This window comes from Myotis nattereri, assembly GCF_964212035.1.
Source record: "Myotis nattereri genome assembly, chromosome: 4".
Classification (NCBI taxonomy): Eukaryota; Metazoa; Chordata; class Mammalia; order Chiroptera; family Vespertilionidae; genus Myotis; species Myotis nattereri.
The window spans coordinates 67,397,608-67,419,232 of record NC_138079.1 but is presented as its reverse complement, the minus strand read 5'-3'; the positions used below and the strand labels follow the sequence as shown (position 1 = coordinate 67,419,232).

Sequence of the window (21,625 nt, the reverse complement as noted above, 5' to 3'; positions counted from 1 at the left end):
CTTTAATCTGAAAGAAGGTTATCTCTTGTGAAGGAATTAACAGACTATGCAGAACACTATTTTCTGCATAGTGTTCAGAAAGCATAGTGACAGAAAGCAGCTAGATGAAATTAGCTTTTCCCCTTCATATTAGAGAGCCAGTGCAGTAACATTACCTCAGTTAGATTTTTAAAATTTTAATAAATAACTCCTACATCCATCCGTATCCTCACTTCCCCTCTCTCTCCCACTGTCCCCTTTTCTCCTTCTTTCTAGCAGACACCCTTTTCAATTCCTAGATTGCTCTCTCATTGTTCTGGGAAGAAGTCCATTTAATTCTGTGTACCAAGTTTATTACGTTTTAAATGATCTCTTTGACAATTCTTACAGATTCTATATATAACACCAATTCTATAGTTTCTGTGCCAATTTTTCTTCTTGATAGCTTTCTTTGGATGAAAGGCTTAAAGTTCAACTTTTCTTATACAGTGGGGCCTTGACTTATGAGTGTCCCAACTAACGAGTTTTTTGAGATACCAGCTGTCTCTCGGCAAATTTTTTGCATTGAGTTGACAGAGTAATTTGAGTTAACGAGCTCCTTAACGAGCTCAGTCTCGGAAGGAATTAAACTCGTAAGTCAAGGCCTCACTGTAGTACATGCACAGAAGCACACAATTTTATAGATATTAAAAGAATAACCAGCCAACAAACAAATATTAAAATATGTGCTGTCCAATATGGTAACCACTAGCTGAAATTACTTGCTTAAATTTAATTAAAATTAAATAAAATTTTAAAATCTTGTCCTCCATAATGCTAGCCACATTGCAAAGGCTCAGTAACCACATATGGCTAATAGTTAGTATTGAATAGTGCAAACAAACAAACAAACAAACAAAAAACAACGGTGCCATCACTGTGGAAAGTTCTGTTGGGCAGTACCGTTTTACAATAACTACAGAATATGGAAATAACACTGGAAAGCTGAAATACGTAATTCATTGTATCTTTTTTCCTTTCATGTTTACATGCTTCATTTAACAAATGAAAAACCTACTACCAGGTCTTTTATTAAATGTCAATGTGAGATAGTCTAAAGCAGTGGTTCTCAACCTTGGCTGCACATTAGAATCACCTGGGAATCTTTTTAAAATCCTGATTTCTGGACCTCATCCTCCGGAAATTCTGTTTCTTTGTTATGGGGTGGGGCCACAACATTAGTAACAAAGAAACAGAATTTCCGAAGGATGAGGCCCAGAAATCAGGATTTTAAAAAGATTCCCAGGTGATTCTAATGTGTAGCCAAGGTTGAGAACCACTGCTCTAGAAGATGGAGAACCAAAGTATCAGGAGAATGAAAGACAAACAGCCCTCAGGTGTGTCCAGGTGGAATTCCAGAATAAACATCAAGTCCAAAAGCCAGGACTGTCTATGCTGGCTTCAACTAATCACATTACATACAAGTAAAGCCACGACTGTTCAATTTAAGGCTTTCTCTGCACCCCCTAATTTATGACAGGTTAATGGGTTTGTAGGGGAAAGAAGAGAATCACCCGAACTATTACCACTTTCACACAATCAACTCCAGAATAGTGTTACCTCAAGGTTGACAGAAAACCATGCCCAAATGTATTATACCTTTGAAATTCCTAAAACCTAAAAAACACGACAAAAACCAATGTAAATATTCTAACCACTTTGAATTATAACCTGAGCTGGTAGAGCCTTTTCTTAGGAGTATTTCCTTATTTTGAAGTTAGAGATGATGAGCTGCAGGTTGTCATTTTATATTTCAACTACGATAAGATGATCTTGACAATTTCTTTAGAAACAAGATATGTGAATGCAGCTTTTCAATCACGTGCGAATAGATTAAAACCAACAAGCTACATTGCTAACCAGTTCCAGGTTTGCAAAGGGAAAAACTCACACCTGGGGTTGAAAACAATGACAAGCAGAATGTAAGGCAATCCTTACAAAGAAGTTTAATAATAAAAGTAAAATAAACATTCAAATACTCATTAATTTACCTAGTAAATGAATTGTGTGTGCCTTCCTGAAAATAACCCCAAAGAAATTTTCATTGTAGAAGGAATGAGTAAACTTTGCCTTTAGAGTCACGTACAAATTTAAAATTATAGATTTTAAAATAATTATTATCTAATATACTATATTTATTCCTAAAGGTGTGGAAGGCAAGGTTTAACTGAGAAAAATCTAAACAGCCTATTAATCAATAAAATTAAAAACATCTAAAATAAAATGAATTCCTTGGTTAAAAAATAAGCATACAATTCTGTGAAGCTTTTGCTAACATGAAAATATTTTTTCTTCTCTCAAAAGAAAATTTTAACAAGAGTTAGACACACAGCCACACAATGGAATACTGTGCAGTAATTAAAAATAAAACTTCTAGACTTCTAGGTTCTAGTCTGCCATATAACGAGGTTGGAGATTGTCATTCTCATCCTCACAACAAGAAAACTTAAAAAATCAACAACTCTTCTTAGATCCAGCAGATCTAATAAGCACCTTGAAAATCGATAGAAGCAGACACAGAAAAGCGAAGCTTACCTGGCACAGACTGCCCAGAAACCACCTCTGATGCAAACAACAGCTAAGAATATTTAAAGGGTAATCAATTGACTCATTGCTGGAGACAGAGCAATTAGCTGGAGAAAGGAAACTCCTGGAGGCCTGAGCCTCCAGCAGGGGAGGAATCGGCCTTTTGTGAGTTTCGCCTCGAGGAGCCCCATTAGGACCTTAGGGGGAAGATCATAGTCAAATCCCATCCTGCTTTCAGAATCTACACAGGAAAATAACAGTTTTACAATAAGCCCAGAGCATTTCGTTCCCTTTAAAATACGCCTGCTCTCATAGGAAACTTTTAGCAGAGCATAACGAACTGGGAAAAGGGAAAAATCCAACTCCTGCCCTCCCAAAATTGAATAAGGGGGAAGGAAATTAACCGAACTCTAGTCCCTCTAGCCATCCTATCTCATCTCAAGGGAGGAAAAACCTGAGAAGCCCTTGTGATGATCACAGGCCAGGGCATGGATTCACTAAAAGACTGGGACCTAAGCTTAGGACACACAATAGGGCTCCTGTGTAACAGAGGATTACAAGTAAGCAGTCTACCTCAGTTACTCTTCCCTGGTATCTCATTGCTGGCTTTCAAATAATAAGAATAATACATACTTAAAGGCAAAAATTTTTTTTTGAAGTGATGAAGCAAGCATCATCCAGATTCAGATATGCAGAGATGTTGGAGTGAAAGGCACATCAAGCAGCAGGGAAAGAGTCATGAACCAAAAGGATTCAGTCCCTACAGCAGGGGTGGGGAACATCTGGCCCACAGGACATATAAGGCCCACAAAATCATTTGGTCTGGTTCTGCCAAGGCATTAGCGGTGAGTTAATTAAATGTCTGACAAATACAGTAGGCTAATTTTTAAGTTGATACTTTTGTATGGGCAGCAAATGATGGTATAACTATCCAAATGGCCCTTGGCAAAAAAAGGTTCCCCACCTCTGCCCTACAGTCAAAGAGCTCACGGTCTGGTGGGAAACACAGTCATCAATTTAAATTGACCCTTGAACAGGTATGAATTGTGTGGGTCCACTTACATGCAGATTTTTTTTCAATAAATATACAGTTGGCCCTTCATATCCCCAGGTTCCCTATCTGCAGATTCAACCAACTGCAGGTTGAAAACAGTATTTTCAATCCATGTTTGGGAATCTGGGGATGTGGGGGGCTGGCTGTAGGCATTATTCTATGCCATTTTGTATGAGGAACTTGAGCATCCACGGATTTTGGTATCTGTAGGGAGTCTTGCAACCAATTTGCAGACACCTAGAAACGACTATAGTATGTGTTTGGGAATTCCAAATTTACATGCAGATTTTCAACTGTGTGGGGGTCAGCACCCCTAATTCCTGTGTCGTTCAAGAGTCACCTGTAGTTGCAAACTGGAGTCAATATTTCAATAAATGTCTCAGAAGCCCACCATAGGGCTTAATTTAGATGGGGAATGGAAGTAGGGTATTAATAAGGCCAGGCAACGTCACTCTGAGGAAGTGAAATTAAGATCGGATGAGGAGTTGGGATTAATCTTGTGAAGAGATGGGTGAAAGAACCTATCTGAGAATGTTAGTCACAGCATGGCTGCAATGCCCATCACTGGGAGGAAAGTGAAGTATGGTGATGCATGCACTGGACTACCACACAGCACTCAAAATAATAAGATCTGCAAACAGTAACACAGATGAGTCCCAAAACAGTATTGGAAAGGAAAAAGAAACTGAATACGATCTATTAACACAATACCATTAATAAAAATTAAAAACACATGCACCCACAGAAAACACTACATAGCTTTTAAAGACAGAACATATCTCAAAACATATACCGTTGACCTTTAAATAAAAGGATTAGGAGCAGCACCCACCCACTCCCTGTACAGTTAAAAATCCATGTATGACTTTTGACTCCCCCAAAACTTAATTACAAGTTATCCCTCGTTATCCATGGGAATTTGGTTCCAAGACCCCAGTGGGTACCAAAATATGCTGCTGCTTGACTCCCTTATATAAAACTAGAGGCCCAGTGCACGGATTTGTGTACCCATGGGGTCCCTCGGCCTGACTTGCAAGGATCAAGCAGAAACCGGCTCTCCACCATGCCCCCAGGAGTCCTGCATTGCAAGAGGGCAGTTCTCGGGTGACACACCCTGGAATCAGGATCCCTCCTTTCTTCTCCCAATATTATGTCACTTTCTCTCTGCATCTGTGTCACTTCTTTCATCTCACTTTCCCCTAAGTTTGGTGGTAACTGATGACTTGTGGGCATTTAGCTTCAAAATGTAGTTATTTAGCAAACAGGATTTACTTAGCCTGGAATCTAGTCGGCCTAGGGCAAGACCCTGCTCAATGTCAGGCTCCCACCCAGGCACTTCCGCCCAGGCGGAGTCTTGTGGCAGCAGGAACCTCCCTCTTCTCACCTGAGCTGCTCCTTTGCCTCCTTCCTTCCCTGGAGGTTGCCCGTTGGTGCTACTGTCTACCTGCCCAGAAGGAGGAAAGCCTCAGCCGGTTTCCCAGCCAAGAGTGGTATTGGGAAAATTCACTGCCTCCACTGGAAATTGATATTAAGTGAATGGGCCGGTGGGGGTGCCAGACATTGGGGCCACAGCCAGTAGGTCCTGCACATCTCATCATTTAGTTAATCGAGTCAAAAAGTTTCTGTAAGGGCCAGACCCATGACCTCTGCAATGGGCTAGAGGCCCCGTGCATGGATTTGTGCACTGGTGGGGTCCCTTGGCCTGGCCTGCGGGGATCGGGCTGAAACCAGCTCTCCAACATCCCCCAAGGGTTCCTGGATTGCAAGAGGGCGGTTCTCAGGTGATGCAACCCAGAATCAGGCTCCCTCCTCTCTGGTTCCAGATGCATCACCTGAAAACCACAACTGCCGAGTCACCACAGCTTGGCAGCTCCTGCACTGAGCATCTGCCCCCTGGTGGTCATGGCACATCATAGCTACTGGTCGGACAGTCAAACTATTGGTGGGTTGGCCTGTTGCTTAGGCTTTTATATATATAGATGGCATAGAACAATGCATACAGATGGCCCTCCACATCCCCAAATTACCAACTGCAGATGAAAAATACTGTTTTTGATCTGTGGTTGGTTGAATCTGCAGATGTGAAACCTGGGGATATGAAGTGTCAACTGTACATTTATTGAAAAATATGCATATAAATGCAGCCATTTAGTTCAAACCCATGTTAGTCTAGGGTCAACTGTATTTAACAAAACTGAATGGCTACCTTTTGGAGGGGAAGGAAGGGAAGAAGAGGCATGGGATTTGAAGAAGAAAAATAATAAAACTAATAAAGACTAATAAAGATTATATGAACTGCAGAGTATGACAAACTCAAGACTGCAACTAAGGTGCAGAAAAGGGACAAACAACATTGGAAAGAGAATATTCTGGTAAAGAAACATCATATTCCAAGGCACTGAGACAGTGAAGTCTTGGCTTTTTGAGGGGCCCAAACAAATGAAAGACTTGTGTGGTATTTGGAGCCACAAAGTTGGGGAGAGGAGGAGAGAATGGCTACAGATAAAGTTGGTGAAGGAGACACAATGCATCTTCAAGACCTCAGGGACAGCTTTGGATCCTATCCTAGTTACAGTCTTCAAAAGGGAAAAACCAACAAACAAATAAATAAAATTTTAAAAACATGTATTAGAAAAGACAGAAGTATTAACATTGATTATACCTGGGTAATATTTTAGGCAATGTTGTAAAAATTCTACCTACATTTTAAAAATACTTTTATATTGAAGACATGTTTTTCTAAAGTGTTAAAAGTGTTCCAACTAGTATTTTGTAGGTGCAAGGAACAGAATTAGAATTACACTTTAGGAGATATCAAGTATTCCATGAGTATAATGTATTGAAAATAAGCCCGAAAGAACTAATATCTTCCTTAAAAGGATGTAACAGATTCATTTAATACTTATCTCTTTAAAGCACTTATTACTTTATATTTGTTATTAAAACACATTCTTTCATTATTCTAATGAGAAAATCCCCATAAAATTGAGACAGTGAAATGAAAAACCACATTCTAACAAAATTACTTTGTAAAATTTAGACTGAAAACAGATAAAAGAGCTATCATCTTTTCATTGAATAAATATGAAAGATATAAAGCAACAGAGGAAGAAAGAATAATCATTGACCAGCCCTTAAGTGTTCTGAAATGATATGGTTTATTCCTATTTGTGACAGAATTAGGCCTGAGGTATTACATTAGATCTTCTTTAATCCTCTCACGCATATATTGCCCTTTCATAAGAGCAAAGGCCCATTATGATGTGTTTCAATTTCAGAAGATAGAGGCACATAAAATTTAGGTCTGAAATAGCACTTTTAAATTAATGCTACTAATTTATTTAGACATGTCTATGATGGATTCACTCTGTTATGGTGCAATGCTAAGTAGGTCAAAAGGCATCATTAAAAGATTAAACAGAATAAAACACATAAGTGTGCAAAGGCCTATAGGTCATTTAGGCCACTCCCCACCTTATTAATAAAGCTAATCCTTAGTGCTCCAAACCAATCTTCAACGACTTGCAAGAAAGAGACTAATCAGGGGAAGAACACATTTACTGAAAGCTGTGAGGAAATAGTCCAGGAGAAATCAGCATATACAAGAAATATTCTTTTATAGTGCTTTTATCACCAATTGAAGTAAGACAGCATCAGAGAATAGATTCTATAATCTGTGAGACCAATATAACATTATTTAGGCTTTAATTAACAAGAATGGGATGGGTTTGATGGGAATTTACAAGCCAGAAAAATACCCGAATAGCCACTCTGATGGTCCTTGTCACCTGTAATCCACCATCCCCACCTCTTGGGCAATCCACACAGTGGCCAATCATACTCACCATTCATCCAGTTCTATTTAATATCTCTCCCTTTTCTGCTTTCTCCCCTGCAGTTTGAGCACTCCCATTGCATCCATGTGTCACTTTTGTGTTATTATTAATCAGAAAACATTTCAAAGAAATAGCAAGATTACGAAAGTACTTGGTGAGCAGACAAGAAGAAACCTCGGAGACCTAGAATTCAGGGGAAGTGCCAGGCTATGTATGCTCTGGGAAAAGGGAAAAGGTGAAAAGGAAACAAGTAAGGGAAACATGGGGTGTGATAGTGGCAAAACAGATGAATTCAGGATCTGTAGGATGACAGGCAACATGTATGTTCCCACTTGGTTCATTGAGAAGGAACCATTAAAAGTTTCCTACCTCATAATAAGCAAACTTTTCTTACAGGTTATGGAATGTGAAACTTACCTTTCCCTCCAAGAATCTTACAGTGCTTCAGCACATAGAAAGGTTCAGAAAGTTAACTTTGTATACTTCCACTACAGAATATATATAAAAACTGAGGGGAAAAATTAGAAAAGTAAAACAGTAAACTCAAAAAGCACCCTACTAGACATTATGTGATATGAATAATCCAGGTGATTCTGCCCCTCCCCCATATGAAATCACTGAATACACAATTGTATAAAAAATTTTCATTTGAGTGCTCTTCTTCATTCCACAATAGCACTAAAACGTGCTACCATGTTTTAAAAACAGTTCAAGTAACTACTGATGTTACAGATATTCACATTTACTATAAATTTCAAGAATAAGCAAGATGGAACAGACAGCCAAAGGAGAATCCTAAAAAGAAATCAATGAATTCTACCAAAAATTTAAAGAATAATTAATACCAATTCTTCATAAACACTTCCAAAATAGAGAAGAGGGAACATTTCCTATCTCATTTTAGTAACTGTATTTACCTGATACCAAAACTGGAGACATCACACACACAGAACTATAGACCAATATCTTACATGAATATGGAGGCAAAAGTTCTCAAAAAATACCAGCAAAACAATCAAGATTATATATATATATATATATATATATATATATATATATATATATATATATATATAAAGAATTATACACCATGACCAAGTGAGATTTATCCCAGGAACACAAATTTGATTTAACATCTAAAATCAATTAATGTAAAATATACCACACTGACAGAATAAAAAACAAAATCACCTGATCATCTCAAATAAACACAGAGAAAGTATCTGACATAATCCAACACTCTTTCATGATACAAAACATTCAACTAATTAGGAATGTGAGGGAACTTCCTCAATCTGGAAAAGGCCAACTATGAAAACCCCTCAGCTAACATCATGCTACTGGCAAAAGACTGGACACTTTTTTGCTAAGATCAGGAACAAGACAAGGACTCACTACTTCTATTCAACATTGTACCCAATGTCCTAGTATCTCAATAGGCAGAAAGAAAAAGGAAGAGAAAAAAAGGAAAGAAGGAAAGAAGGAAAGAAGGAAGGGAAGAAGGGAGTGAGGGAGGGAGGGAGGGAAAGAGGAAGGAAGGAAGGAAGAAGGAAGGAAGGAAGGAAGGAAGGAAGGAAGGAAGGAAGGAAGGAAGGGGCATTCATATTGGTTACAAAGTAAGTAAGAGTTTTCCCTCTAAAATTCAAGTGCCCACCTAATACCATAGATAGTTATTACAATACTAGAAGCCCGTTGCACGAAGATTCGTGCAATAGGCCTTCCTTCCCGTGGCTGCTGGCATCGGTTTTCCTCTGGCACCTGGGACCCAGGTCTTTGGTCCGGCTGCAGTGGCGAAGCCAAGCCTCTTCAGTCTTCACTCTTCACTCCAGTCAGAGCCTTCAGTCTTTGCTCCGCACCTGCGTATGCAAATTAACCACCATCTTTGTTGGGTTAATTTGCATAGTTGTTCTAATTGGCTGGTGGGCATAGCAGAGTGACACCAATTTGCATGTTTCTCTTTTATTAGTGTAGACTAGAAGCCTGGTGCATGAAATTTGTGCACTTGGTGGGGTTGGTCCCTCAGCCCAGCCTGCACCCTCTCACAGTCTGGGAGCCTTCTGCGGATGTCCGACTGACAGCCAGCAGTCGGACATCCTTAGCACTGCCGTGGAGGCAGGAGAGGCTCCCACCACTGCCACTGCACTTGCCAGCCGTGATCCTGGCTTCTGGCTGAACAGCACTCCCCCTGTGGGAGCACACTGACCACCAGGGGGCAGCTTCTGCTCAATGTGGGATAGGGCCGAAACCAGCTCTCCAACATCCCCCGAGGGGTCCCGATTCTAAGATGGTGCAGGCCAGGACGAGGGACCCCACTGGTGCATGATTGGGGATGGGGAGGGACGCAGGAGTTTGGACAGCCAGGGAGGGATCGTGGGAGGGCTCCAGGGTCTGTCCAGCCTGTCTCGCTCAGGCCGGACCCAAGCAGCAAGCTAACCTACCAATCAGAGCGTCTGTCCCCTGGTGGTCAGTGCACGTCACAGCAATTGATTGACTGGTTGACTGTCTGCTCCCTGGTGGTCAGTGCACATCATAGGGAGTAGTAGAGCGGCTTTAGCATATCACTAGCATATTATGCTTTGATTGGTTGAATGGACGACTGGATGACCAGACACTTAGCATATTAGGCTTTTATTATATAGGATTATTAACTACTAGAGGCCCAGTGCCCGAAATTCATGCATGGGTAGGATCCCTAGGCCTGGCCGGAGATCAGGGCTGATTTGTGGGGGGACCAGTAGGGCAATCGGGGGGCCCCGACTGGCACCTGCCTTGGCTGGCCTGGGGCGTGCAGACTGGGGACAGCTTCTGCATTGAGCGTCTTCCTCCTGGTGGTCAGTGCGTGTCATAGAGACCGGTCGTTCTGCTGGTTGTTCTGCCGTTTGGTCAATTTGTATATTAGGCTTTTATTATATAGGATATTCCCTATACTGTACCTTATATCTCCATGCCTACTTTATAACTACCAATTGTGCTATGCTATACACTTAAAACTAATACAAAAAATGTTGAATGCAAACTGTAATTGAAAAATGAAATTTAAAAAATGCAGAAGTGAAACATCTATATTCACAGATGACATGATCTTGCATATAAAAACCCCTAAAAATCCACTAAGAAATATTAGAACTAATAAAGTCAACAGGTGACAGGATTAATGATAATATACACAAATCAATTGCATACTTGTAATGAACAATCTAAAAATAAAATTAGAATAAAATTCCACTTAAAACAGCTTCAAATACTGAAACATGAAGAAATAGAAAATCTGAACAGACCAATTAATAGTAGGGTGATTGAATCAGTAATCAAAAACCTCCCAACAAACAAAAGTCCAGGACCATATAGCTTCACTGGTGAATAAATACCAACACTCTCAAACTCTTCCAAAAAGAATAGGAGAGGAGAGAACTCTTCCAAACTAATTTTGTGAGGCCAGCATCACCCTGCTACCAACACCAGACAAAGACCTAGTAAGAAAAGTATAAGCCAATATCGCTGATGAACATAATCCTCAACAAAATGTTAGCAAACTGAATTCCACAGCCCATTAAAAGGATCATACAACATGATCAAGTAGGATTTATTCCAGAGATGCAAGAATGGTCCAACATCTGTAAATCAGTTTATATGATACCCCACATTAACTAAATGAAGGATAAAAATCATATTATTACCTCAATAGAGACAATAAAAGCATATGGCAAAACTCAACATTCATTTATGATGAAAACTCAGCAAAGCAGGTACAGAGGCAACATACCTAGACATAATAAAATTCATATATAACAAGCCCTAAGATAGCATCATACTCAGTGGTGAAAAGCTGAAATCTTTCCCAGTATCATCAGGAGCAGTACAAGGATGCCCATGCTTGCCACTTTTATTCAACATAGTACTGGAAGTCCTAGTCAGAGCAATTAAGCAAAAAAGAGAAATGAAAGACATCCAAATTGAAAAGGAAGAAGTAAAACTGTGACTATTTGTAGATGGCATATATTATATAAAGAAAACCCTAAAGACACCATTAAAAACTGTGAAAATAAACAAATTCAATAAATTTACAGAATACAAAAAACCTCTTACATTTATATACACAAATAATGAACTATTAGAAAGAGAAATTAAGAAAATAATCTCATTTATAATTTCATCAAAAATGAAATAAGTAGGTATAAATTTAACCAAGGAAATGAAAAACCTGTATATTGAAAACGACAAGATATTAATGAAAGAAATTGAAGGCGATACAATAGAAAGGTATCCCATGCCCAAGAATTGGAAAAATCAATATTGTTAAAATGTCCATACTACCCAAAGAAATTTACAGATTCAGTGTAATTTCTGTCAAAATTCTAATGGCATTTTTTACAGAAATAACAACAAATCCTAACCATATGGAACCATAAAAAATGCCAAATACCCAATGCAATCTTGAGAAACAACAATGCTAGAGGCACCGTGTGCCCTGATTTCAAACTATATTACAAAGTTATAGTAATCAAGAGTATGGTATTAGCATAAGAACCCAGAAATAAAACCATGCATACATGATCAATTTCTTTATTACAAAGAAGCCAAGAATATATAATGGGGAAAAGACAGTCTCTTCAATAAATGATGTTGGGAAAACTGGACAGCAACACATGAATGAAACTCGACTACTGCTTATACCATCCACAAAACATAGCTAAAAATAAATTAAAGACATGAAGGTAAAGCCTGAAACCATAAACTGCAGTAAGCTCCTCGACATAGGACTTGGTGATAATTTTTGTATCTGACACCAAAAGAAAAAGCAACAAAAGCAAAAAGCAACAAGTGGGTCTACATGAAAATAAAAACTTCTGCACAGCAAGTGAAACCATTAGCCAAATAAAAAGGCAACCTACTGAAGAGGAGAAGATATTTGCAAATCATAATCTGATAAAGGGCCAATATCTAAAATATAAAAAGGACTCATACAACTTAACTGCAAGAAAACAAGCAATGTAATTTAAATATAGGCAGAAGATCTTAATAGATATTTTTCCAAAGAAGATATAAGGATGACCAACAGGAACAAAAAATGCCCAACATAATGCAAATCAAAACCAAAATGGGATATCAGTTGACACCTATTAGAATGGTTATTATTTAAACAAAAAACACAGGAGATAACACATATTGGCAAGGATGTAAAGAAAAGTGAGCCCTGTGTACAGTTGGTGGCAATGTAAATTGGAGCATCCAATAAGATAGGAAATATTTCCCAAGTCAATCTACAGATTCAATGCAATCCATGTCAGAATCCTAGCTGGCTTCTTTGTGGACATGGATAAACTGATCCTCAAATTCATACAGCACGCAAAGGACTTCAAATAGCCAAATTTTTCTTGAAAAAAAGGAACAGCTATAAAACTCTTACAAGAAAACATAGGTAGTAAATTCTTTAACATCACTCTCAGTAAAAAACTTTTTTAGATATGTCTCCTTGGACAAAGGAAAGAAAAATAAACAAATGGGACTACATCAATCTAAAAAGATTTTGTACAGCAAAGAAAAACATCTACAAAAGGACAAATAGCTAACAGACATAAAAAGATGCTCAATGTCACTAATAATTAGAGATTTGCAAATTAAAATCACAATGAGATATCACCTCACACCTGCCAGAAGGGCTATCATCAATAAATTAACAAACAAGTGTTGACAAGGATATGGAGAAAAGGGAACCCTCGTGTACTGTTGCTAGCATTGTAAATTGGTGCAGCCACTATAGAAAATAGTACAGTGGTTCTTCAAAAAATTAAAAATAGAACTGCCATATAACCCGATGATTCCACTTTTAGGTATTTATCCAAAGAAATCCAAAACACTAATTCCAAAAGATAGATGCTTCGCTATGTTCACTGCAACATTACTTACAACAGCCAATATATGGAAGTATCTTAAGTGTCCATCAATAGAAGAATGGAAAGAAAAGATGTGGTACTTACATACAATGAGATATTACTTGGCCATAAAAAAGAATGAAATCTTACCATTTGGGACAACATGGATGAACCTAGACGGTATTATGTTAAGTGAAATAAGTCATACACAAAAAGACAAATACCATATTATTCCACTTATATGTGGAATCTAACAAAGTACACAAACAAATAAAACAGAAACAAACTTATAGATACAGAGAACAAATTGATCTTTGCCAGATGGAAGTGGGGTTGGAGGGCTGGGTGAAAAAGGTGAAGGGATTAACAAGTACAAACTTCAAGTTATATAATAGTCATGAGGATATAAAGTACTAAGTATTTTGCCAGGTGGGTACTAGATTTATTGGGTGATCACTTCTTAAGTTATATAAATATTTAGCTATTATGCTGTACATTCAAAATAAAATATTAAATGTCAACTTTAGTTGAAAAAGAAAAGAAAAAAGAGCAATGGCATTGTGGACTCCCCAATTTCAAAACTTACCACAAAGCAACTATAATCAATACAAAGTGGTAGTGTCAGAAGAATAGACATAGAAATCAATAGAATAGATATTGAGAGTCCAGAAATAAACCTACACATCTATGGTCAACTGATTTTCAACAAGGGTGCCAAAAGTATTCAATGGAGGAAAGAACAGTTTTTCAAAAAATGGTCCAGAGACAGCTCAATAGCTACAAGTATAAGAATGAGTTTGACTCTCATACCAGATATGAAAATTAACTCAAAACTGGATGAAATATCTAAATATAAGAACTAATACCATACAACTCTTAGGGGAAAACTTAAGTGTATAACCTCAAATTTAGAAATGGTTTCTTAAATATGACATAAAAAACATGGCCACCAAAAATAAACACTTATATTGGACTTTATTAACAACTTCTGTGCTTCAAAGTACTATCAAAAAAGTGAAAAGACAACCCACACAATGAGAGAAGATATTTGCAAATCATGTATCTGATATCATTGGCTACTAGGGAAATGCAAATAAAGACCAGTTAGACACCACTCCACAACAAATTGAAAAATTAACCCAGTGACCCCCATTTCTAGGAACATATCATAAAAAGCCTGAAACACAATCAGAAAGAACATATGCACCCCTATGTTCAAAGCAGTGCTATTTACAAGAGTTACGATCTGGAAGCAGCCAAAGTGCCCATCAGTAGATGAGTGGATAAAAAAGCTATGGTACATTTATACCATGGAATATTATGTAACACTAAAAAAGAAGGGTCTCTTACCCCTTGAGACAGAATGGAGGGACCTGGAGAGCATTATGCTAAATGAAATAAGCCAGTCAGAGGAAGATAAGTATCACATGCTCTCATTCATATGTGGAATCTAATGAACAAAATAAACTGATGAACATAGAAGCATGGACCAGACTGTCCAATCTCAGAGAGAAGGTAGAAGTGGGAGGGTGGGAAGAGATCAACCAAAGTACTGGTATGCATAACCTATGGACACAGACAATAGTGTGGCGAAGGCCTGGGGCAGGGGGCGGTGGCAGGCTAGAAGGAATCAATGGGGGGAAAAGAGGACATATGCAATACTTTCAACAATAAGTATTTTAATTAATAAATTAAGAAGAAAGAAAAAGAAAGAAAAAGAGGAAGAGGAAGAGGAAGAGGAAGAGGAAGAGAAAGAGAAAGAGAAAGAGAAAGAGAAAGAGAAAGAGAAAGAGAAAGAGAAAGAGAGAAAGAAAAGGAAAGAAAAAATTCAAACCCTTATAAACTCCTGGTGGCCATGTAAAATGGTGCAGCCACTCTGGAAATCTGTCTGGAAGCTCCTCAAATGATTAAACATTGAGTTGCCACACAGTCCAGCAATTCTACTCCTAGGGATATATCCAAAAGATTTGAAAATGTATGTCCACACAAAAATTTGTATTAATAGCAGTATTATTCATAATGGACAAAAGTTGGAAGCAACCCAAATGTCCATCAACTGACAAATGGATAAACAAAATGTGGTATATCTATACAATGCAATATTATTGGGCCACAAGAATGAATGAATCACTGATATATGCAATGTGTACTGATACATATGAATTATACCTTAGTAAAGTTATTAATTAAAAAAAGCAATTAACTGAAATACACACAGTTCAACAAATGGAGACTGTCATTGCTATGACTCAAGGGTGTGAGTCAGAGCAATGGGAAAGGATGCAGAATTCAATCACAGTCAGGGAAGTAGTTGCAATGAAGGTTAAAAGTTGAAGAAAAAATTACAAAAGAATCAGGTGAGGAAGGGATATAAAGGTGAAACTTGGAAATGAGAATCAATTTCATCTGAGGAAGGTTGCCTGAGAGCCCCCTTTGCAGAGCAACTAGAATAAAAGGCCTGGCATGTTCATTTTCAGCTCAGGTAAATCTTTTGATCACATGAGCACAGCCTCTATGTCCTGTGCCCACCCTCAGTGAGCAGCTGGGTCAGTGCTTCAGCCTGCGTAGGAGGCAAGAACTCTCCAAAAGGCTGGTGAAATGTGAACACTAACGGCTTAAAATTTAATAGAAACAATGCCGTATGCCAACCCTTTTGTATGTTATTTTTAGGTTAAGTTGAGGAATAATCTAATTTTTTCTACTAAAGCTATGTTTTTATGCTGAGATTTAAACAATTTGATTAAGTTTGTAAAAACAGTGTTAGCATATTTAAGTGAATTTGATTTGCTATAAGCTTGGCTTATTAGATTAATAAGAGCAATTTAAGTTTTTGAGAAGTTTGACTTGTGTTGTAAATGCTTCTTATCAGGCATTTGAGATGCATAAAAAGAAAAATGAATACATTAAAATAGAACTTAAAGCAAAGTCAATTTAATTAACCAAGTTTGTAAATGAGACTGTTTAAGAATTTAGTCTGAGCAACTTGAATTAATCATTAATAAAAGAAATAGTAAAGCTGCTTGTTTTTTTATTTATTATATTTGTCAACAGTATATTAAGATTTACAAGTTGAGCTTAAATTCTTAAGAAAAGCTAGGTTCTAAATATGTAATGGTAAGTAGTTTTATTAAAAATTTATGACTTAAGTAACATAGTCTTCTATTATAAAAAAGGCCCCATTCATACTTTCATGAAAATACTAATATTTACACACGTTTCTTTACCAGCGGTTCTCAACCTGTGGGTCGCGACCCCGTTGGGGGTCGAACGACCCTTTCACAGGGGTTGCCTAAGACCATTGGAAAACACATATATAATTACATATTATTTTTGTGATTAATCCCTATGCTTTAATTATGTTCAATTTGTAACAATGAAATTGAGGGTCACTACAACATGAGGAACTGTATTAAAGGGTCGCGGCATTAGGAAGGTTGAGAACCACTGCTTTAAACAATCAAACGGTGCTTTTAAATACAGAGTAACACCAGCAGAATTCATTTATCCAATAATTGTTCTGGGTGCCTACTATGTGCCCAGCTGGGTTCTAGGTGCTGGGTGAACAGCAGTTAACTAGATGAAATAAGTCCCTGCCCACATGGAGTTTACATTCTATTAGGAGAGCTAGGAAATAACAAACACATATTTATATATTAGATAACATTTCTAAAATATATAGTTATATCACACAAAGAGTGGAGGGCAGAATAGCACAGGGACTTAGAAAACACGGATTCTGAAGCCAGACAGCTGAGCTCCAATTCTGGCTCCAATATGAAGTAGCTATTTGGTCTCAATAAGTGACTTAGCCTCCTGGTGCTCCAGCTCCTTACTTTGTAAAATGGGGATAACAAGGGGTATTAAGAAGTTGAATGAATTAATATTTGTAAGTACTTACACATCACCTGGTACTCAGAAAGCACTGCAGATATTCTGTTATAGAAAATGTCAGGTAATAAGTGCTATGAAGGAAAGCAGAGCAGAGTAAGTGGACAGACAGTGAAGCCCCTTGGGAAGGAAGGGAACAATTTTCAATTATGTTGTCAGGACCCATCTCCCTAAAGAGGGGACATCTGATCCAGCAGCTGGTGTTATAAGGAAGAGCCTCTGCAAAACTGGAAGGGCACTCGGGGAGGCCAGGCCCCAAGGAGAGGCAGGATTGACAAGTGCCAGGGAGAGCTGCAAGATCAGTGTGGAGAAGTAGGAAGAGGCAGGTCATGGAAAGCCCCTTGGATTTCTTCACCGTGTGATAAAAGTCACTGGTGGGTTTTGATTAGGGAAGTTATATGATCTCATTTACATTTTTAAAGGATCCTGGCTGATGGATGGGAACCTGACCATAGGGGCAGGAGTGAGCCCAGGTAGAAGGCAATTACAGGACCTACTTTCCCGTAAGAATGAGAGATGGAGGTATTTATCCTCCTTACATTAACCTGCGACTAGGGTGGCAGTGAGGAGGTGCTGTGAAGTAGATGGACACAGGATATAATTTTGAAGGGAGAGCCAACAGGATCTGCAGGTGGATGTTTTTGACATGAAGAGAGCCTTTCTAATTCAAAATGAGGTCCTTGGACCAGCAGCATCAGTATCACCTGGGAGCCTGTGAGAAATGCATAATCTCAGGTCCCATGTCTGACCTACTGATTTTAAATTGCACCTTGACAGGAACACAGATGACTCCTCCGCATGGGAAAGGCTGAGAAGCCCTCGTCTAGGGCAGCACCAGGGTGGTGAGTGGATGAGGTGAAATAACGAACAAGGACAAAAGCAGATGGCCTTGGAGCCCAGGGTGATGGATATCAAAAGCATCGGGAATGATGACTTCAATGGTGGGAAAGTCGGTAAATATGTAATGTACCAGGTGGAGTGGCCAAGAGGCAAGTAGAATTGCAACAAGGAGGAGCATCTGCAGCATGCGTTGCAAAAGTGCTGGGGACTTTAAGGCACAGGGAGAGAGATCACTGGGCTGTAAGCAGAAACCAGGAGCATTAAGGACACAGGCAACACCTCCAGCACCACCTGAGAAAGCTTCCAGAAAGCAATGTCCTCAGAGGCAGCCCTGTTTAGGCTACCGAATGTAACTAATACACCATCTGACCCACAGCTGTCAAGGTGCCAAAAGCATCAAAACAGAGGGAGGTTTTATTTCTTTGGATTCTCTTGATAATTCAGACATCCCATGCAAATACCCAAATCTTTAAACATGAAATACCGTAAAAGCATGGAAAGGTTTATTTAAATAATGTGCTTCTAGATATGAGCTCATAATATATGCATACAGCTTTAATGGCACTGGTAAGAGTCTTTTGAAGTTGTTAAATAAAGATGACAAATTTTTGACTTAATAAGTCTTTAAAAGATTTTATTTTAATAAATCTTTATACGGCATTTAAAAAATATCAGCTTATTGAATCCTCATGACACCTGTCTCACACATAGGTACAATTTTACCCCGCTTTACAGATGAGTAAACAGAGGCACAGAATTTAGGCAAGATCCACAAGATCTCTAGCTGCTGGGAAGCAGAGCTGGAATTCAAAGCCAAGTCATCAAGCTTTAGGCTCTACGCTACAACCACTCTACTGGTTCTCTTCAACTCAATATATAAAGTTACTTTGAACAAAAGGGAAAATCACAGACCCACTGGACATAGGAAACCAAGGCAAATTGTGTTTACCTTCCAAGCAGACTTATCCCAACATCATTCCAGCCAGATAAGAAATCAATCTTCTATTTAAAGAGCCACAGAGAAGGCCATGCCAGTACTTCCCTGGATAACTGTTTCCAGTATTGAATGACTCTCATTCCCAAGGTACTTATTCTCCTTACATTAACCTGAAACATCGCTGCTGCAATTTAAACACATTTTCTCTTTACAGTTCTCCTTTCCTTTTCAGGGAAACCTCCCTCCCTCCTTTATTTCTTTTCTCATCCTAGAAATTTCCATGCTGAATCATTATATTCATTAGACTAAATCCAAAATGCACCAACTGTGATTCCTTTGCTAATCTTTTCTTAACTGGGAGCATTAGAAGTCAGGAACATCAAAGGTGTTTGGCAGAGTGTCCTTAGGTGACTTGAATGGAAAATACCTCTGTGTTGAGGCTCAGAACAAGCACAATTCACCAAGGAGATATGCTGTACTTGGGTCTCACTCTCGGTAACCGCCCCCCGCCCCCCCCCCCACACACACACAAACCCCCCTCAGAGGTTCTGGCTAAATTCATAAACAGGACCCAAAACTGCAATGCTGTTCTTACAAATCATCTCAACTTGTATCATTCACTCGCAACACAAGAAGAAGATCTAAGTTATCACAAGAATTCAATGATACTCCAGTGGCTTACCTATGTTTGGGTGCATTCAGTGCCTCAAGTGCTGAGAACGAATGAATTTGCTGCCAGAAGGCAGCAAAGAGGTACAATTATTTGCCTATGTGGATTTAACCTATGCCAATGGCATAGGCCTTAAATTTACAATGTCATATTTTTTCAGAATCCCTGAAATTCCTTTTAAAATACACATTTAAAAAACTCCACCGTGGCTGTCATCGAAATAAGTAAAATGAATTTCGTACATGCACCAGTACAGGACACTCCTCTGCACGACACAACAGCCTGTTTAGAAACAGGGAGCAGTACCTCCATCAAGTTGGGCTAACTCTATGGACATAATGTCTAAACTAAGGTCCCTAAAGCCTGCCCTGCTGACCCCTCCCAGCCAACTACCAAAGTCAGCTAGTTTGCAATGCATAGTAGTCTTTGGAGTCAGTCAGGGTGGGTCTAAGGGCCAGCCATGCCACTTGCTTGCCAGGTAACCAAGTCAGGCCTCCTTAACTTCCTGAGCCTCAGACTCTCCAGCTACAACTTTGAGGATAATCTATATTTCTATTTCTCAACCTTTTTTCACACCCGTCCCCCATGGAGCCTTATTTTTTTTTTTATTACCTAATCACCCTACATGATATTTTAATACCACAGGTTACTATAGGTCAAATTTTATATTTTATGTGTATTTAAATTTTATACAAAAAGAGCAAAATCTGTTCATTCCCTCAAGGCCTATGTTCATCCCTTTGAAGGTGATATCTCCCCTCATTAGAATGTATGGGCCCTAACCGGTTTGGCTCAGCGGATAGAGCGTCAGCCTGCAGACTCAAGGGTCCCAGGTTTGATTCTGGTCAAGGGCATGTACCTTGGTTGCGGGCACATCCCCAGTAGGGGGTGTGCAAGAGGCAGCTGATCGATGTTTCTCTCATTGATGTTTCTAACTCTCTATCCCTCTCCCCTCCTCTCTGTAAAAAATCAATAAAATATATTAAAAAAAAAAAAAGAATGTATGGGATACTGATGTCTGTTTTCCAGGATAGTCCGGCAAAGAGTTAATGAGCATGTGTAGGCACCAGGCACAGTTCGAATCTTTCTCTCATGAAACTCACGTCTTAGTAGTTTATCTAAGTACATGCATGCCTCCCCTGGAACAGGAAACTGTTTTTCTTTAACATAATGCATCACTATATCACAGATTGCTAGAGTGGACTAAATGACGTCAATGGCTCAACAAATCTTAATCACCACATTGACGATTCATCTCTAGAGTGCCTACCAACGGCCTCCAAACCATCCCAGAGCACAAAGAACAGAATTCCAGCTGGGAGGGACTGGACTGGTTAGTCCTACTACTTCATTTTGCAAATGAGTAAATCAGATCCGTTTTTGATTTGTATTTTTTTAACCTCATTTCTTAGGAAGGAAGCTTTCAATAGAGCTACAAGCATATTTGGGTTTTGACAGGCAGTAAAGATAAATCCTAAAAAAAAATGTTTACATCCTTTTTAATTTGTGAAACTTGAATAAAGGAAAGGCAAAACATAATATTCAACTGTGCTTTAACTGGATAACATAATTCCAGATTCTTAACAACTCCTTTATGTTAATTATTTAATACAAAAGAGACTGGTATACATTTAGAAATATCTATGAAGCAGGCTTTCTTAATTTTTCCAATTCTATGAGCTTTTCGGTGAAGTTTTGGAATCACAGAAGCTAGAAACCAAAGCTCACATACAGTCATATATGATTGTTTCATGGGCATAACTAAAGGGAATGTCATCCTCTCCTTTTTTCTCTGCAAATCAAAGTTCAAGGTTAGTTCTTAACTGAAAATAATAAAAAAATCTATTTTTCCCCCAATTATTTTAGGAAAAAACACTATTTGCTAAATTCTGTAGAGGCTGAATGAGGATAATGAAGACTCGTTCTCAAATCACTAAGTTTCCCCCTCCTCCTGGGAAATAAAGCAAAACTATGCCCTGAGGA

General features: G+C 38.6%; 1 protein-coding gene across 1 annotated transcript in view; it reads right to left on the bottom strand.

The window, feature by feature from the left end:
- The window catches only part of KCNN2 (potassium calcium-activated channel subfamily N member 2), a 144,088-nt gene that overhangs the window by 57,199 nt on the left and 65,264 nt on the right, over window positions 1–21,625 (bottom strand). The gene's annotated exons all lie outside the window — the stretch shown is intronic.